The sequence below is a fragment of the Anser anser genome, assembly GCF_964211835.1.
Source record: "Anser anser genome assembly, chromosome: 7".
NCBI classification, from domain to species: domain Eukaryota; kingdom Metazoa; phylum Chordata; class Aves; order Anseriformes; family Anatidae; genus Anser; species Anser anser.
Window position 1 is genome coordinate 26,336,256 of NC_139727.1, and position 18,347 is coordinate 26,354,602.

The following is an 18,347-nucleotide window of genomic DNA, read 5'->3' on the forward strand; positions in this document are numbered from 1 at the left end:
AAAATTGTTCATATGCCTCAAACTTTAGTCTAAGTAATGAGTGATCAAATACACTAATAACACCACAACAGATTTCCAACTTCAGCTTGTTAGAACTAAAGGTTACATATTGATTAACAAGAGATTCATCAGAATGTTTTTATTGCCAACTTCTCAGCTGTATGAGCTCAGCAATCTTAAGTCAATCACTTTTAAACAGTAAATCTACTGTGCCTGAAATCTTAGCAAGTGACAGATAAGGAATGTATCGGGACCAGAATGTGGTTTACTCAGCTGCTCCCTTTAGTGGCTCTGCCTAGGGAAGCACAATTTAAGGCTTGGACTTCTTTTCTAGAATATTACACGATAGTGCAATATATGTGAGTCATCTTATATAAGTAACAGCCAAACTGAGCTGAACACCCCACATCACTTCCAAGAACCAACTGCCTGAAACAAAAGTCTACACTATGGAATTAATAGAACAGCTATGTATATGCACAGCTATTCATGCCATACTACTTCTCATTTTTAAAGAACTAATTTTCTCAATTTTAAAGAACTTACCAGGCTATTCTACAACTGAAAACTCAAAATTTACATAGCCAGTTTGACATACGCCTATTGAATACTTCACAGATGTTTTCACAGTTAAACTACCAAAAAGTACCCAAAGTATTCAAAGTATTGTGGTTCCAGGCATTTTTGTAGTCTTGCATAAAAGAGACGGTTACACCCTGCAGACCTCTGAAATTTTCACAGATGTTCTTACTTCTTTCCATTTAATCAGGCCATTCCTTCTTTGCCTTAGCAAAGAAGATATTTTAAGAGAATGTATTTTCATGCCTTAATCACATTAGCTGAGATTCAAATGAATTGTTACCTATAGATACTACTTTTAGTCTCAGACATCAGAGTTACTTGGCTTTTCTATTCATATTTTTTCAGAATCCAATCATATGTATCAAAATATTATTTTATTGAAACAAATATGAAGCACTGATGCTAAATGATTTTTTATGAATACATGTAGATCAACACAAGCTTCGATATAAAACTTTCAATAGGCAATAGTGACACAACTAATGTATTGTCTAGTATTGTCACAGATATTGTGACACAACTGTTGCACCCTATTACAGAAATTTACAAATGTTGTTACTATTTTATAACTCCATGTTGTTTCTTTGCTTTTACATGGCCATAAGAATCTTCTCTATTAGTGTATATTCTAACAGTGGAATGATTAGATATGGCAATTCTTTGTCTGTATCATTTTTAGACAATTTAGACAAAAAATAGATAATATTTCCTCAGTCCTCTAAATACTGACACAGTGTACAGAGTTAACTGACATATTTAGTATTCTACTAAAACTATTAATCAAAATAAGACGCTGGTAAAAGTTTCTGCATTAACTCCTCTTAACTGCAGCTGAACATGACTTAGACAAAGTCAAGACATCTGTGGTATTCAGTGCAGGAAACAACACTGCCCTTCATCTTGACCTTTTTTATCTTCTTTGTATTAACAGAAGGAAAACATTTCAAATGCAACTAATTTTTTGGTTTATAAAATTACAGGCAAATTTTAAATCACAACTCTAAAACGTGTGGTGTGGATGAAAATCTATGGTGGTGGAAAAACTAGTTTATTTTCTATTTTTTTAGTATTTTAGTTTTAAAAGGCACTAAATACAAAGCATATTGCATAAACTGCTTAAGAGTATACATCTTCATATCACCTGAAACCAAAAGTGCTGAATATTATTAAAGTCAAGATGCAGCAAACATAACAATCTCATCTGGAAGGCTACATACAGGAAAAACACCCACTGCCATTCATTTTATCTGAAAATTTGTAGGTGTAAAGCCATTATGAAAACTGAAAGGTGCAAGAGCCAAATTTCAAAAACAGCAGTTGTCTGGAAGTGAAGGATGAGTTTTCAATGTAGCAAAAGGTTTTGAAGGAGAAGGTAAATAAGCATTACCCAGGTGGTATCTGGTTGCCAGCTATTCATGAGTTAAATCAGTGACATGACAGAAGTCTGAACCACAGTCAGAAGATGATGATTCTATAGCCTGAAATATTCTATACTGTCATACAGCATCATGAATTTATATTTGTCACTACCAGGAAACTAGGATACAAAGTTGACATCAGGTGACAAAGGTCAGGAAACACAAATCAGTCTAGCAGCCCATTTGTCATATTTTCTGTATTACATACCACCAAGAATTATTTCCCACACAGTTTTTCTTCTTTAACATTCTATGTATACACAATTTCCTGCCCACAAATCTAAAGTTTTGCCCGACAATGGAATATGTGGCATCAACAACACCTCAAGAAGTGCTTCAAAGTCTTCAAGCTATTGTAAATAGTGTAGGAAAATAAATAAATAATAGAAGTCTGTTACAGGTGCAATGATATCTGCCCTCCAAGCATCTAAGACCTTTTTCCACAAAATCCATTTCTCACTGACTCAGGATAATCATTGTTAAAATATGCATAAAAATGATAGAGAAGAGGAAAACAGAAGCCAAAGGAAAAACATCATCAGTTGTTTTAGCCTGACAGTGGCACAATATAGAATATTTCTTTTTCCAAAGTATTTGATGTTTGAGAGTGCACATAGCAGACCTGACACTTCAGAAACAAACTGAATCCAGCAGTGTTTGGCTTGTGCCAAGTTCAGCATCTGCCCAGAAACTTGACCCATTGGATTTATTTCACATACACAGACCAAAAGCACATGCTCCCTGGATGGGCACGTGCTACAGTTCATGGATCCATAACATAGTTTTGTCTGAGGTTTTCCAGAAAGAATTACAGAGCCAGGCAATGTGGCTATAGTAGTGCATCTTTCCAATTCTCACTGAGACTTCTGTCACTTCTAAAGTTTCCCATACAGCTATCTAACTCCCAAGTCTGACATCTGTGGTAATGGTATTTGACATAACAATGAAAATAACCATGCCAAATATAGTAAACCTATACTGTAAATCAAAATAAAATACTGACTGAATTTCAAATATTGAAAAAAAAGGCACAAATCACTTCTTAGGTTCTTTTTTACATTGATTTAATTTGTAAAAACAATAACGACCATAAAATAGGATACGTAAATGAGCCATTCCATTGTCTTCCTCTACTGCAACTTTTACAGTTTTAAAAGACTAATTTTATATAAATGTAATTACTTTTTTTTTTTTTTAAACCAGTTCTGCTAACTAGTCTCAAGAGCATGTGCCAACCCAAGGTTTTTAAGGGGTAGTTAACTATGCATCTCTAACTCTTTTAGCAATGCACATTGTGTTTAGCAACACAACAGATAGAAAAACACCCACAACCCTGTTCCTTAATCAGTAACCTACTCGCTCTTCTCAGCTTTTGGTTAACTGAGAAAAAAAATATAGTCAAACCTACATGAGTATTCAAGACTAAAAATGACCTTGCACTAATCAGCTGAAATAATTAAGGAAAAAATATAGGAAGCTGCTTTTTTTTTTTTTTTTTTTTTTTAAGCTTTCAGTCTTGAACTCTGTGTTACCTCACAGGCAGGAAAATTTGCAAAACTGTATAGAAATTTTTTGAAAATATAAGAAATTCCATCCCATGTATAAAATATAAATAATAAATAAATGATGGTTAGTCTCAGTCAGAGCTTTCCTAGGCAAACATTCATCAGAAATGAAAGACTTGATATCAAGCAACACCATCTCTAAGAAAAGATTAGTTTTAACAGGTTTTTGCATCTCATTCACTGTCCTGTAAATAGCTATCTGACAAACATGTCATCAAATTTGGTATATTCTCTCTAATCCAGGAAAAAGGGAGCTATAGAATTTATGTCAAATGAAAGTTTGGAAAATAAGTGAGACAAAGTGTAGGCTAATATAGAAACACAATTCCATCGAGTTATAAGTCATTGCTACTCATACGTCTTTGCACTGTCCTTCCCAGGACTCTGGTTTTCATAAAGACTGAAGAGCCTACATGCAGTACTGTACTCATTCCTATGTGTATTTACTTTGCCATCACTCACCTGAAAATTTATTACTTCTGTAACATACTTCTGAGTTCTCCCAGTTTCAGCAGAGATCTAGTACAAATTTTGAGCTCAAGCTTTGCACCACAAAAAAACGTTACACTGCTGCCGAGCTCAGAGTTATCAAACCCACATAGATACATGTGTACACCGCTCTGGCTGAACAAACACCTTTCAAAATTAAACTAGAACTCAAATTATCTCCTCATGGGTAAACAAAAACTGTTCGTATTTAAGGAGATCATTTTCCAAAATCAGCAAAACATTCTACAGCCATCCCCAATAAGGAAAAAAAAAGGGGGGGGGGGGGGGGGGGGGGGAGATTTACTGACAAAATTCCACGGAAACAGTTAAAATGTGAAGGCTAAAAGACAGAAACAACTACTTTTCATCTACTTCAATGTTCATAATATTCATTTGTAGTAGTACTTTCCAAAAATCCAGAAAGAAGAATATATCTTTCACGTTAAAAGCAACACTTTCCATTATACCCAAGACCCCAGTCCAGTAAGCAGGTTGATGGCTACACTATTCCATGTTTTCATTATAGTAGTGGGGAACATATCTTAGAGCAATACTTGGTGCCTTTGTTTTTTTTTTCCCCCTATGTAGGCTTTTAAACACTCTAAACTGATTTCTTTTTCCAAGTAGAGACAGTTTTCTCAGGGGATGGAAGTACATCAACATAGGAAAGGAATTATTTCTTTAGGGAACAGAAAGTTGTTGTTTTTTCCCCTCTGAGTACCAAGGTAACATGACAGATTTCATAAGTGAGGAAATGAGCATAGAATTCAATCTGTTTTCCCATATAAAATGCCATTAATGATATATTAACTTGTATAACCAAAACTATCTCAATAAACTTTCCAATTACATGTTTGAAGTATTCTTTCAGATTGACATCATTAATACCAATGAAAATTAATAGGAATTCCACAATGTTCTTTAGTGCATCAGCAGAAGAATAACCCCCAAGGGAATTATTAAGCAATACCTATATTTAGCAGCAATATAAAAGAAAATGGTTACAAAAAAGCTGGCATGCCAGCAGTCCTTATTAATAGTAAGAGTTGTTCCATTTTTCTTTAAAGGTCTTGCAGAAGAAAGGTGAGGGATTTTTGTGGTTTTTTTTGTTTTGTTTTAATTTATTTATTTACTTTTGTCAATATGGCAACTATAAAGCTGGTTTTGAATACATGATTATAGGAAAGTTGGTTATAGCGAGAACATAATCAGGAGAATGGACAATATACAGTGCTTCAGTGAATAATGCTTTCCTGTGGTTTGAATATGGCTGGAATAGAAGAATCTTTCAGCAACTTTAACTGAAACCGAATCTGCATTACATTCATCAGCCAGTTAAGTAACTATAGAGAAACAGCTACACACTTGTTCAGGTCTGAAGCTCTGTCTAGAGATTTTTTCCCTCTTTTCCTTTCCTGATTTAGGAAAGATTCTGTTTTCCATTACTTTCAGATTGAACTTGACTAGTAAAATGACAGAATACTGGGTGAAATATCCTAAAGTGCAAAATCTATCCAAATAGCTAACTTTAACAACATGTGAAGTAATACTAGAAGATTTTCCTCATTTTCCAGCAGTAAACCATTTCTGTAATTGGGCGCTTCTCTCCTTGGTCTTCAATAACAAGGTGGGTTCAATATCAAGGGGTACAAAGAGGGTGGCTGGGAGCACAAGGAACGTACTCACATGCTTCTCCATGCTCTCTGTTCCCATGTGCTTCCTCAACTGCATTCTGTTGCAAGTCTGCATATAGAGCTGGCTAGGACTAATTTAAAATTCCTCACTTAGACAATGCATTCTTGCCCAAATGGTGCACAGCTGCTTCAGACATTTAGAATATTTTGCAGGAGGTTGGTTTTGCTCACAAATGAGCATCTTCCCTAGTGTCTACTATAAACTAGCTTATGTTTGCAATAAAGGAAGTTCTATTTCACATATGCGCTTCTATATCTGGTGAGTTTCCTTGTGATAAAATGCTTTACAAGAAAAGAAAAGTTAGCCCTACAGTTATACCATTTTGACTGTATGCATTTCAGAAACTTTATTTGCAAATTGAAAAGTACGAAGAAAAAGAATGAAAAGTAGTCCTTGTCAATGGAAGTCTTGCTTCTGTTGGGAAACCAGAGAAATAGAATTGGTATACAGGTAGACAAACATGGTCTAATAGGTTATTTACATACATTATTATATTAAAAAAAACATATACCATTACATTAATCATATATAACGTATATTATTGTAGTATGGGTAACTGAAAGTTTTAGCCAGATGTTCTTAGCGTTCATATAATCAGAATTTATGTAATAAACTTTAAAAATATATTTGCTTGTGATGCTTTGAACAGTTAAACAGCTGTTTGAACAGAAAAACATGCAAGTTTCTGCTACCATGTGCATTTTAATTCAAAAATTCCTGATTTTATTCCATTGGATTCAGAGCACTACAACTACACTTTAAAAACAAACATACAAAAAAAAAATCCAGAGCTAACTAGTTTGTAAGGCTGGATCTTATTTTAAATTTCCACCTCAAAAAACTCCATTATAATATAAGCATATACACAGATAGGAAACTATTTAGGTCAGCTAACTGTACAAATACCATTTTGCAAATACAACAACAAAAGTGCTCAATATCAAATGAATTAATACCACCATAGCTGCGTGGCTCATAACTAACAAAAAATTAAATCAGATTTAAAGCCACCCACCGAGCTGAAAATATTTAGAATTACAACTGTAGCACACTATAATGAAGGATTTCACAAGCTTTACATCCTTATTGCAGACAGCTCGTTCATTAAACATTTGATGATGTGAGAAAAACAGAACACACTGTCTGTGTGAAAACCTTCTGTCTAGCATAGCAACAAAAATAAATATTTCATTGAAAAAGCCTCAAACCTGTAAGTGAGGCTACTTCTATTACTTATACAGTATCTGCTTTATCTCCTGGGTGGCCAAAAATGCACTAGGCAAAGGAAAATGAAGAAGTTTGGGAAAAAAAGAGAGAGAGAGAGAGAGAGAGAGACAGAGAGAGAGAGAGACCTCATTCCTTTGTGTTGAACTACTTAGAATATTAAGCCTTCCCTGAAAATCTCGGTTATATTTCCATGCCTTGTAAAACACTCTGCATACAACCTGGCACAACACACCCCTGAGAGGGTTTATCACACACCAAACTCCTTACCCTTTCAAAACATTTAAAAGGCAACCTGCTGACATATGACAAATTTCCATGGACAGCAGCAGCTGCGTGGCCTGGTGTTGTTGCCACTATTAACCTCCGTCACAATCTGATGGCTGAATTAAGTTGTCTGCCAGCAGTTCCAGCTGGCATAATACATTACTATGTGGTGTCATGCTGTTTAGCTATGGTCAGTGTTGTGACATGCTGAGCTCCATGTGTTTATCCTCTTTTCATAGATAAAGCTTAAATCCTGAAGCTTCATGCAAAGCACTGATTTCTTTAAGTCATAGCCAATCCAAGACTTATCGGTTCTAGTTTTATGTAAATTTAATCAAAATATACTTCTAAACAAATGAAATTCATCTCTGAACACTGTGGTACTATACATGGCAAGACTGGGAAGAAGATAGTCTGAAGACAAAGCTAAATTGCAGGCTTGAGGCAAATAAAGTTTCGTATCTTTATATTACCTGGCTTTCAGATTGCTGTGAGGGCTGAAACAGCCTGGGGAAGATCTTGGTACAAATTCAAGGTAGAGTCCTGCAAGCTATTTTTGGATGGCGCCTAATCTTGATTCCACAAAGAAGCACAATCCCATCCCAAAGGGCATTCAAAGAAGCGCTTGCAGAATATGAGAAAAAATCTATTCGTAAAGCAACAAAGGTTGTTACTTTGCTAACATCCACCCTTTTAAAACAAAGGTGCCCAGCTTACTGTCCAGAGGCACAAGTGATCCACACCCGGTACACCTGGTGTCCTGTTTTCTGAGGGTGGTTACCAGCACAGGGCGCAGGCTGCAGATCTACTCATCCCAGCCACAGTGAGTTACCTGAACATGTGCTCATATGCACACTAAGCCCAATATGTCTGAAAATCACCAGCCTGCCGCACAGCTCAAAACACTCATCTGGGGATGCAGAGACACTTCGGTCCTCACTTGAAGCACGGCTGCATGTACAACAGCAGAGTGCCGGAGAAAGAGCTAAAGCACATGGACGTCTGGCATTAACAAAAACTAACTGTTCTGCAGCCAGAGTAACTGCACTGCTCTCCCAGCAGATCAGCTGTTATCCATACCTACTGGGAAGGTCCTTACCACCTTGGTTATCAACTGTTAAACAGTTCCAATTTCCAAACCAAAAAGCAAAATTCTCAGGCAAGTGTTGTTTCAGAAGCAGTAACTACTGCCCATCCATGGTTTATTTGCCTGAGAGAAAGCCTGTTTTTTCTATTTTTTGTGGAAGGTTCAGTGAGACAGGTTGCACTTTATTACTGCAATCTGAGACCCACAAAATCAGATGACACTAAGAAGCACCGTCTGTTTCTCTCCTGTTAATCATTTAACAGATATCCGCTCCAGCAGAAATGGGAGAACTTTAAAACAATGTGCTCATACAGCGTATAGCTCTGAATATTATTTTTTTCTAACAAACTAAGTTTGAAACTGCATACAGCCATGACTTCAAACAGATTTCTGAATCTGATTTTAAGAACAGTGAGAGAAGAACAATTCCATTGTCATGGCTCGTTTTGAGACACTCAGAATACTTCATAGTGGTATTTTGACAAACAACTTGTTATTTGAGAAACAAACTCAAAACTAACTCTCCAAAGGCAAAAGAAGAGTTTAGGGTGGTTTGTTTGTTTGTTGTAATTTGCATTTTACTATATTGCATATGTATCTTCACAAGCTCTATTATGTTAATTACAGTAAAGCCCTACTTAGAAAAATAAAATGCAAAAAAATGTGTCATGGATTTTACAGTGTAATACTTTTTTCTCTTCACTATCCAATTTCCTTTCCTTAAAAATAGAAGCTCTATATTTTAAGATGAATAACTTTTTGAAATGCAGACAATGAAGCAAGGACAACCTTCCTGAGCAAAGCAACTTAATGAAATAATGGGATTTTATACTGTCATATTGCTATTGATTGCATTCACCACACAGCTCTGAAAACAAGAAAGATAATCCTTTCATTAATATTATACTAGCTCACTTTTATGCTACATTTACTAGCATAAGAGATTTCTGAGAAGTTCTGAGATTTTCCTGCAGGATTAGCTTTCTCCTCCCATGCTATTTTTAAAGGCATTGACATTTATTGTTTCCAATACTGAACCAAAACAAGACCATGACCTGTGGCTCCACACAGAGCCAAGAGGAAGCAACCCTGTCTCCAGCATTTCACTGACCTGTTTGAGATGGGGCTGGACTCCCTGCTTTTGCCCACTCTGACATTGACTCTGCGTTCTTCCCCTCCCTAATTACAGCAGCAGCAATATAATGAAACCTTACAACATTATTAACAAACTCCATCACAACACAGAGCCTGACCACTTCTAAAAGGTTACCTTTTTTGCAGTTACAGTCATTCTTTGAGCTGTTACTTAACCCATATCAAAAGCTCAGAGAAAAAAAATGAGAAACAAAATCTTTATATGCTTTTCTGAGTCAAAATGAGTTTTAAATGGTGTTTTGGTTTTGTTGTGTGGGGACTCTTGTGGACGAAAGGGGTGATGTCTTTCAATCAACTTGAGTGAGAGTCTTTCCCAAGCAAGCAAAATGTGTAAGGAATGCAGAACGAAGCCCTTGAGGTATTTGGGGGATGGTGAGGGAAACAAAATTAAAAGTGACTGAGGTGCCTCTGTTAAAACCATCTACTTTGTACGCACGTGAACATTTCCTCATTAAACATTCATAAGGACTTTATAGTTTTAATGCACATGTGGCCAGTGTTACAGTTCAATAGCCAGCACTCTTAAAAAGAAAAGGAAAAGAGATGAGAGGAGATACTTTGCTGGTTTTTTAATTGACTGCCTTTTCAGAAGGGATAGAAACCTGCTTTTTTACACACCAAACCACAACTGCTGCAAAAGCCTGTCATTATAAGAAAGGCCTGAACAGATGAAAAATAAATCAGTGTCTGTAGTAATCCATATTCACAACTGCTGCCCATTTCCTGCTTCTGAATTTCTGCATTTTTTTGCCCCAACAAAGTATGAAACCATGACCCTCAGTCACAACCCTTTTCTACAATCACCTACCTGGCTGTGAGGAGTGCCCTGAATGGCTCCTAAGCAGCAAAGGATAATAAGGTACACAAGACGAAAAGGATTAAGAAAGGAAAAGGGGAAAGAATATACACACACCCCTCATCAAGTTGAAAATTTGCACAGAAAGTTCAGCCCTGGATTTCTTTAGGTCAACCTAGGGCAGGATCTGCCCACAATTTGTGCTGTTTAAGAACGCAGATTTTTTTTTTATGTTTTTTTTTTTTTTCTGATGCAGGTTATACTCCATTTCTCCTACAGTCTGTTGAGTAGTCATAGTAGATGTGCCTCACAAGCTCTGGTAATGTTGCCAATCTCCCATTCTGTTACTTTATTTTTACTGGAAAGGTGAAATACTTCTACTCCTCTTATCCTTGTCATTTTCTTTTGTTGTCCAAATTATCTGTTTGACTTTCCAGGGATTCCTTTATTTTTCTCCCCGCTCCCCCCACACCCCCTTTTTTTTTTTTTTTCCAGAAAGCTATCAGCACCTGGTGAAAATCACCAACTAGACAGAAATCAGGCAGGCATCAACAAACACCCAGTCTGGTATCAGGGACTTACAGGAGGATTTAGTTTCATGTCAGTAGACCTCTGGCATAATTTTACAAAACAAAAGTTTTGCAATGGAGCAAATAACTGTGTAAGGATTACCCTCCAGAAGGATTAGTGTTTTTAACTGGTTTTTTTGTTCACTCCTACATCATTTTCTCCAATGCAATGCAGACCATCCACTTTTTTGCCAGATCCTCCCTTCAGTGCCCTGCAAAGCAGATGTGATGCATATTATTTTTCAGCAATACCCACTCAAGTGGACACACTATACAAATGGTTTAAACAGATTAAGAGAAATGTTTTTTTTCTTTTTTTTTTTTTTTCTTTTTCAGCAGCTCTTTGGTACCCTCCCTTCTCCACGTGTTACCATCAGGATCCCATCACTCAGTCACGTGTCCTATATTTATATCTTCCCAAACTACCTTCACTATCCTACCAGCCTAAGTTCTCCATCTTTATTCTTTCCATCTTGATTATTCTTCAATCTCATACTCCATTTCTCCTATTCATATTTTATCTTCTCTTTTAACCTTTCCAGTAGCCTTTTTAACAGCAGAGGCCTTTGTCATAGCGCTTTAAGCCTTAACAATATTACCATCTACAGTGATTACCTTCATCTCCTGTTCAGTTGAACACGTGGTTTCCTGATATTGGTCAATGTGCTGCTTAGCTTGGTGTTGTGACACTTCAGCATGGACAAGAAGCTCAAAGCATATTGCTCTGCACTGCATACAGAACATGTAAATGCCTGATAAAATAGGCAGCCTTCCTACACACTGATTTCCAATTCCATCTAGCTTCTCGTTATGATAAACCCAATGCTGGTTTCCCTATATCAGTAAAATGTTTAGTGCTTTCAGTTTGACTTTCATTCCCCAGGATTATTTAGCAATAAAATTCTTTATATCCCAAGATAATTATCTCACTATTGGCTTCACAAAGTCAGAATATTTTTGTAGTGAATGACCACATCTCTACTGTGTCAGGCTTAGTTAGTGATTAATAACGAGTACTAGCATTCTGCCTACAAGTTTTCATGCTCGTGATTATCTTACTGCTAGATTAAGACCATATACTTGTAATAAATGTTAGTCACAAAAGCACACAACTTAGCTGGTAGCAGCAGCAGACTTCTGTGAAGACAAGCAAAACGTAATTTTGATCAGTGTAAGTTTTTTCAATTATTCTTCTCCAATGTTATTGCAGCATAAGCTTAGTTTGCTAAGTGTTCTTGTGGTTATAGCACTACTAGGGATTCCATAGTATTATGACAAATCTGTTTGTATGTTTATGCTCCCATCTAGTATGGGCAAAGACAATCAAGTTGACCACTGTAACAAAGAATACTCTAAACAGCAATTCCCATTACAACACCAAGATTTCACGGAAAAATAAGATATTTGATACTTTTCAATATCAGATATCTGATAGATCACCATGAGGAAAATTTCAAGGTTCCTTAAGATGACATGCCTTAGAACCATAGCAACCCTTAGAACATTATTTCTCAAAAATCTTTTAAAAAGTAAGATCAAGATAAGAAGACAGATAGATGGTAAAGTTTTCATTTTCTAGCCTCCTAAGCTTACCATTTCTTAATTCATCCTGGTAAGATCAGAGGCACTCCTGTCATCATCCATTCTAGCTCGCTTATAATACAATAATAATAATAAAAATAAAATAAATACTGCATTTGCAAAAATTCTCATTTTAAGTGACCAAATTATATTAGATTTTCAGGTGATTTATATATATACATATATAGAGAGAGAGAATGTTTTGTATTGAATTTAATTGCAATAAAATGGAGATATTCATTTATAGGCATACTAAACCACTGATATTATAATTCCATCATGTACCACAACTAGACAATCAGAATTTTCAGTCTGTTCCCCAATTAATGAGGCTGTAATTTTTCCATTCAATGCATTTCAATCACATACACTATTGTTAGTTATTGTTCAGAGCCCTGTATGCATCTTTGAACTCATTTTTCTCATATTTTATTTTTTTATGTACTCAAATCCAGCAAGTTACTGCAAGAATGACTTTTACTGGGAATTTCCACTGTGTTTATATATGATACACACACATATAATGTACAAAGTGAATGTTGTTAGATCATTGATTTCATTGTTTAATATAAATCTTTCACAAATGTGAGGGATATTGTTTAAAACTTTGCAACTCAGCCAAATGAAAACAGATTATATTACTGAACTGTGGATGACCACATCTGAAACTCAGGGACAAATCTCTGCCAGATTTCAAGTCTGAATATTTCAAAAGTTTGAGCATAAAAGTGTTGAGAGAAGAGAGACAAGTGGATAAAAATCACAATTTTGCATATTTTCTTTAAATCCTGTCCAAAACTCCTTTTCCATTTGTCCTCTGAAAGAACTCAGTTTCTTTTTAATGAATCTCTGTAAGAAGTTAACCCCTGGCTTAGCCTTAAGTAAATCAAACAGCAACCAAAAGATCTGATGAAATTATTAGCACTAGAGATTAAAAATACAGAATTAGAACAAATCTCTACTAAGCTTTTGGAGTAGAGTGTTTTATAGGGAAAAAGAAAGAAGATCTCAAAATTAAAGTTTTAACCTTTTAGATATTTAATTGGAAAACTAAGTCTGCCTTTTGGAAGGTTTTTAAAGGAAAGTATTATACAAGTATGCTATATAATTTAAGTTCTAGAACAAAAGAAAAACATGTATTTCAAAATTACATTTGCCTAAAGGTTGGCAACACTAATTTTAATGAGTATTTATTATATTCCAGGAAAATACAGTATACAATTCTATTAAACAGCTATAAAAATAGTGCATGAAACTTATTCAGAAAGAGTTCTCTGGTGCAGTAAATTAGTTTTGTTTTCCCTGAAAAAGGAATTTACAATCCATATTCATTACGCAACCAAGCAAACCAAGAATAGGTATCCAAACTTATGACTGTTCCTAGTATATAAAAAACAAACACAACACATTCCAAAAGTATGTGAGATGTATATAAACTGTTGAGTATATTTTAAGCAAAACGCATTCAGATCAAATGATGGCTGATGTACTTGTTGCTGATGGAAACCGTTATTTCAAGAACAGACTCATCTCCAGCATCACTTCAGACATAGACTTAATTAGGTTAAGATAAACGATACGTCTTTGGCTCTGGTAACAGTCAATTAATTTATGATGACGATTACTGATTAGCTTTAAAAATATCTTCTAACAAAGTTTACCCGCCAATAATAGGCAAAGAAACCAGAAACAGGAAGGACAAGTCATCAAGGGATGGTGTACTATTAATACATGTATCTTCATTGCCTGAACTGCTACCTTCCCCTGCAAAGTGTGGTATGCTCTAACCACTTCCACTGCCTCAGTCTCTAAGAGAAGAGGAGAAGGAGGAGGAAGCAACAAAGGGAGCAGAGGACAGTGACCTCTGGCAGTGCTGCACTTTGTGTTTCTGTCAGCCCCTTCTTGAATTGTTTCTTTAAGTCTTTTATTTGACGTTGCTAGGAATGAAGCAAACAAGCAGTAAAACAGCTACCTTCAATTTAATTCTATAAAGTCAGGTGGGATAAAATTAAATGGGAATGCCTAGGCAAATATACCAAAAAAATAACACTTAGAAATCCCTTGATTTCAGCAATATGATAAAATAAAATAAGATACGATTAGGAAAATTCAAGTCAATAAGCCAGAAAACAAAACTGATATATCCCCAAATCTAACATATGGAAAAATCCCAGAATAGCTGACATGCAAATGGAGAAATGCCAGTTAAGAACAAAAAAAATTGCTTTGACTTTTAGCATTCTGGGATGTAGATAGCTTGCTGGGTAATTGGCTGATTGACTGTTCTGTTAACTTTCTGGGTGAGTGGTGGAGCAGGCAGGCTGACTTCCTTCAGGCTCACTGCTGGCAAATTGGCACTGATATTATACATACATGCACATGCATTCTCTTTTTTATTTTCTTTGAATCCACGTTCATTTTGTCTCACAAAGGAGCTTGAAACTTCAATGGGAAATGAAAGGTAATTGCATCTAGAACAAATATTGCCAAACTGGCAGTATTATTGTGATCTATCAGCTCTTACTTAGCTAACCTGAATTTATCTGGGCAAGTGATGCAAACAGTGCACTCATGTAGCTGTAAGGTAGAAATTCATGATGATTTGTGCTATTCTTAATGTCAGAACACCATCTTATGAGCAATGAAGTTAGAGGTAACTACCAAAATAATATTGCATTTAAAAGGATTGTTCTGAAAGTCAAGATCAGTACAAGTGGCCAGCTATGCTACTATCTCAATATTGAAACAAGAAAAGGGGCCATTTAAAGTTTTAGTTCAGCATGCAGCTAGATTGCTCCTTTTACATTAGCCCATTGCTAAAGTATGACAGCAAAATTTGTAAGCCAGTATAAAAGGTTCTTTCACTCATTCTGCAAGACTGATAATACATTGCTTGATCCTTTCTGCTTTTGGCTGGCTCACCACACCTCATTAGATTTTGTTTCTCATATATCCTATATATCATCTTTTAAATGTTGTGTAACTGCACAATGACTTAAATAGGTCATCAGAAAAGCTTTGACTTCAGAAAATTCTCTTCATGAAAGTCTGACTGTGGACCAAAAGGAAGCATACATGCTGTTCACCCTTCCCAGATATCTTATACATTTTAAGTTTCCTGTAAATTCAGTTAATGAAAACAGTATCCACATCTGCTTTTAGATGAGAGTAACTTAAAAGAAAAATTGGGACTTCATTGTCTACCACCAGTAACTTCACTAGCATAAACTAGAGCAACAGATTTACAACCTCCGAATGCAAGAATTAAAATAAATAAATAGCTAAATCACACAACTAATTCTCTATAGTTCATTAGAAACACTAGAGATTTATTCTGTTGAAGCCTAGCCCTACTAAGACACTCCAAGTATTTGAAGAAAGGTATTTGCTAGGTTCGGCAAAAGAAAACATGGCAGACCACGTGCAAGCAAGTTGCACAAGTTGAAGTAACAATTACAACAATGACATCCCTGTACAGGGTTTTGCAGACATTGGCCAGAGTCCTGAAGAGTTCATGCTCTGATTGCTGGCGTGTGTTTAACTTCACATGTCCAGTATACTTTCTTGGTAAATTACTAATTATATTCTTTGTGGACCTCAATCAGAGACACTGTTTCAGTTTTCTGTCTGAAACTACCTTTCTTCCTAAAATGTTTGCTAATGAAATGGCTACTCCGCAGCATGCAAGTTATGTTTTCTGAAGCAACATGGGCTGTTCCTGTGAAAGAGGTGGAGCATGAAGGAATTGCATCTCCATAGCATGGAGGTGTGGAAAGACAAGGGTTACTGAGAGGCATTAGGCAGGCTGAAGATAGGAAACTTGGCTTAACTCACTCACATGAGAATTAGAATTTTATTCTTTTATTGAGGAATTTTCATACTAAAATGTTTTAATGGATGCAGGGAAAAACAAGACAATGGTAAAAAAAATAATCCAGGACTTTACGTACACTTATTGAACTGTTTAACTAATTATGCAGATATTTAATACTACATGCAAGAGGGACATGTCTGTCTTGGTTGGTTATTTCCACACAACATAAGTAGACAGAGTGATATGGGAACACAAATACAGTGGGTTTTTTTTTGTTTGTTTGTTTTTTTAATATATAAGCCTATAGGAATCACATATCTAGGAAATGAATATTTCACTTAAAAAAAAAAAAAAAACAAATTAACAGAAGGGGAGAAACCTGAAATGAGAAAACAAAAATTTAGGACATACATCTGTTAGCACAGTGACCCAACACAGAGGTAGAAAGACCAGTAATTTCATTATGTCAATATGAGTGAAAGAAGAAAACATGCTTAAAAGTCATGCATAAAAAAATGTGCTTTTGCTAACTCCTTCCAAACAGGCAGGTGCCTTCTGACATTCTATGTGCATCCTCCACCCCTCTAATAATATTTATGATTTTATCATACTATTTTTCTACTTTTGCTAGATGTTTTTCCTTTCATTGTCACTGCTTAACATAAATTAAAACAAGGCAAGTAGAAAAGTAGGAAATGGCAGAATGAAGGAGAAATTATGTCAGAGCTATTAGCAAGGATGAATTTTTTCACCTGACAGTAAGATAGAATACATGAGCAGATAGGTGTATGAAACCAGGGAGCAGCTGCTGTGGAATAACAAAGTCGATAGGAGAAAAATAAGTGAGATGTCTAGTTTGCTTCTGAAGAAAAAGCATTTCATTTGATTTACACAATCTACAAAGTGATTATCACAGACCTCTGCCCACACACCTGAACACAAGGAAATCAGGAGAGATGGCCTTTAACAAAAGGTTTGCATTTTAACCTCTATCTCTGTGCAGATGACAGTTCAAATACAAACAAACAAACAAACAGCCCAGATGATTAATTTACTGAGTTCTCAGTTCTAGAGACAGCAAAAAGAAACAAACTTTCCCCACCCATACCCAGTAATGTCATCATTCAACATGAAAATAGGGAGAATAGAAATAAAAATAAGGAGAAAAGTAGGAATCAATTCAATGTTGCCAGCAGGAAGCTTTCGGTTTTCATTGTGTTTAAATGACAATTTGGTCAGCACTGGCTGGTTACACAAGACCAGATAAAGCAGCTTTATACAGACCTCCTAAGCCCTAACATCCCAGGGAATTTCCAGAGGGTATTTACTGCATGTAGATTCTCCAGAGGGTTTTCCATATATTGACCTGTATGAGAGGTTTACAGTGTGAACATAACTTTTGGATGTTAAGCTAGGCTGAAAAATTACTTGTCTGAACGTTCAATAAACTGGATTCAGATATATTTTAGACTATTAATAAAAGAATATATTGTGATTGGATACAGACTAAATCTTTGGAGATAATGATCTTACTTTTAGATACATTTGAGGTTTTTGTGCCCATAAACAAACATTTAAAGGTTATTTTCATGATGTCACTGAGATTATCCTATTTTTGGCTTGCTGAGCCCAGAAAAGTAAATATTACAGCATTGTTTATTAGTGGTGAACACTACTCTGGGAAATGGTTTCATTTGAATTAAAGGATAACAGTAGTATAAAATAATATGGATAAAAATAGGCTATTAGTACATTTAGACCATATATTAGAAAAAATAAAAATAATACAAAGATATTAAGCTATTACAGAAAAAAATAAAAATAAAAATAATAAAGATTTTGAGCAGCCTTCACATTGCTTGTTCAAAATGCTGTTTGAAACTGCTATGGAAGGGGGTTTATGCCTGGATGGTGTTTACTAGAATTAGAAATTGCGATTTGTGATATGAATCTTTGCATCTCCAGAGCTGAAGCTTTTCTGGGCATGCAAGGACCAGCAATTTTTTTTTACTTCTTGCTTGATGCAGGATGTGGCTTCTGGAGGTTCCATCCCTGCTCCCCCTCCCTTTTAATTAAGATGCTAAAAAGTGCCAAGAGAGGGAGTG

At 35.6% G+C, this 18,347-nt stretch overlaps 1 protein-coding gene across 7 annotated transcripts in view; it reads right to left on the reverse strand.

Annotated features, from left to right (window-relative positions):
• ADGRA1 (adhesion G protein-coupled receptor A1) overlaps positions 1–18,347 on the reverse strand; it is a 277,570-nt gene that overhangs the window by 203,052 nt on the left and 56,171 nt on the right. The gene's annotated exons all lie outside the window — the stretch shown is intronic.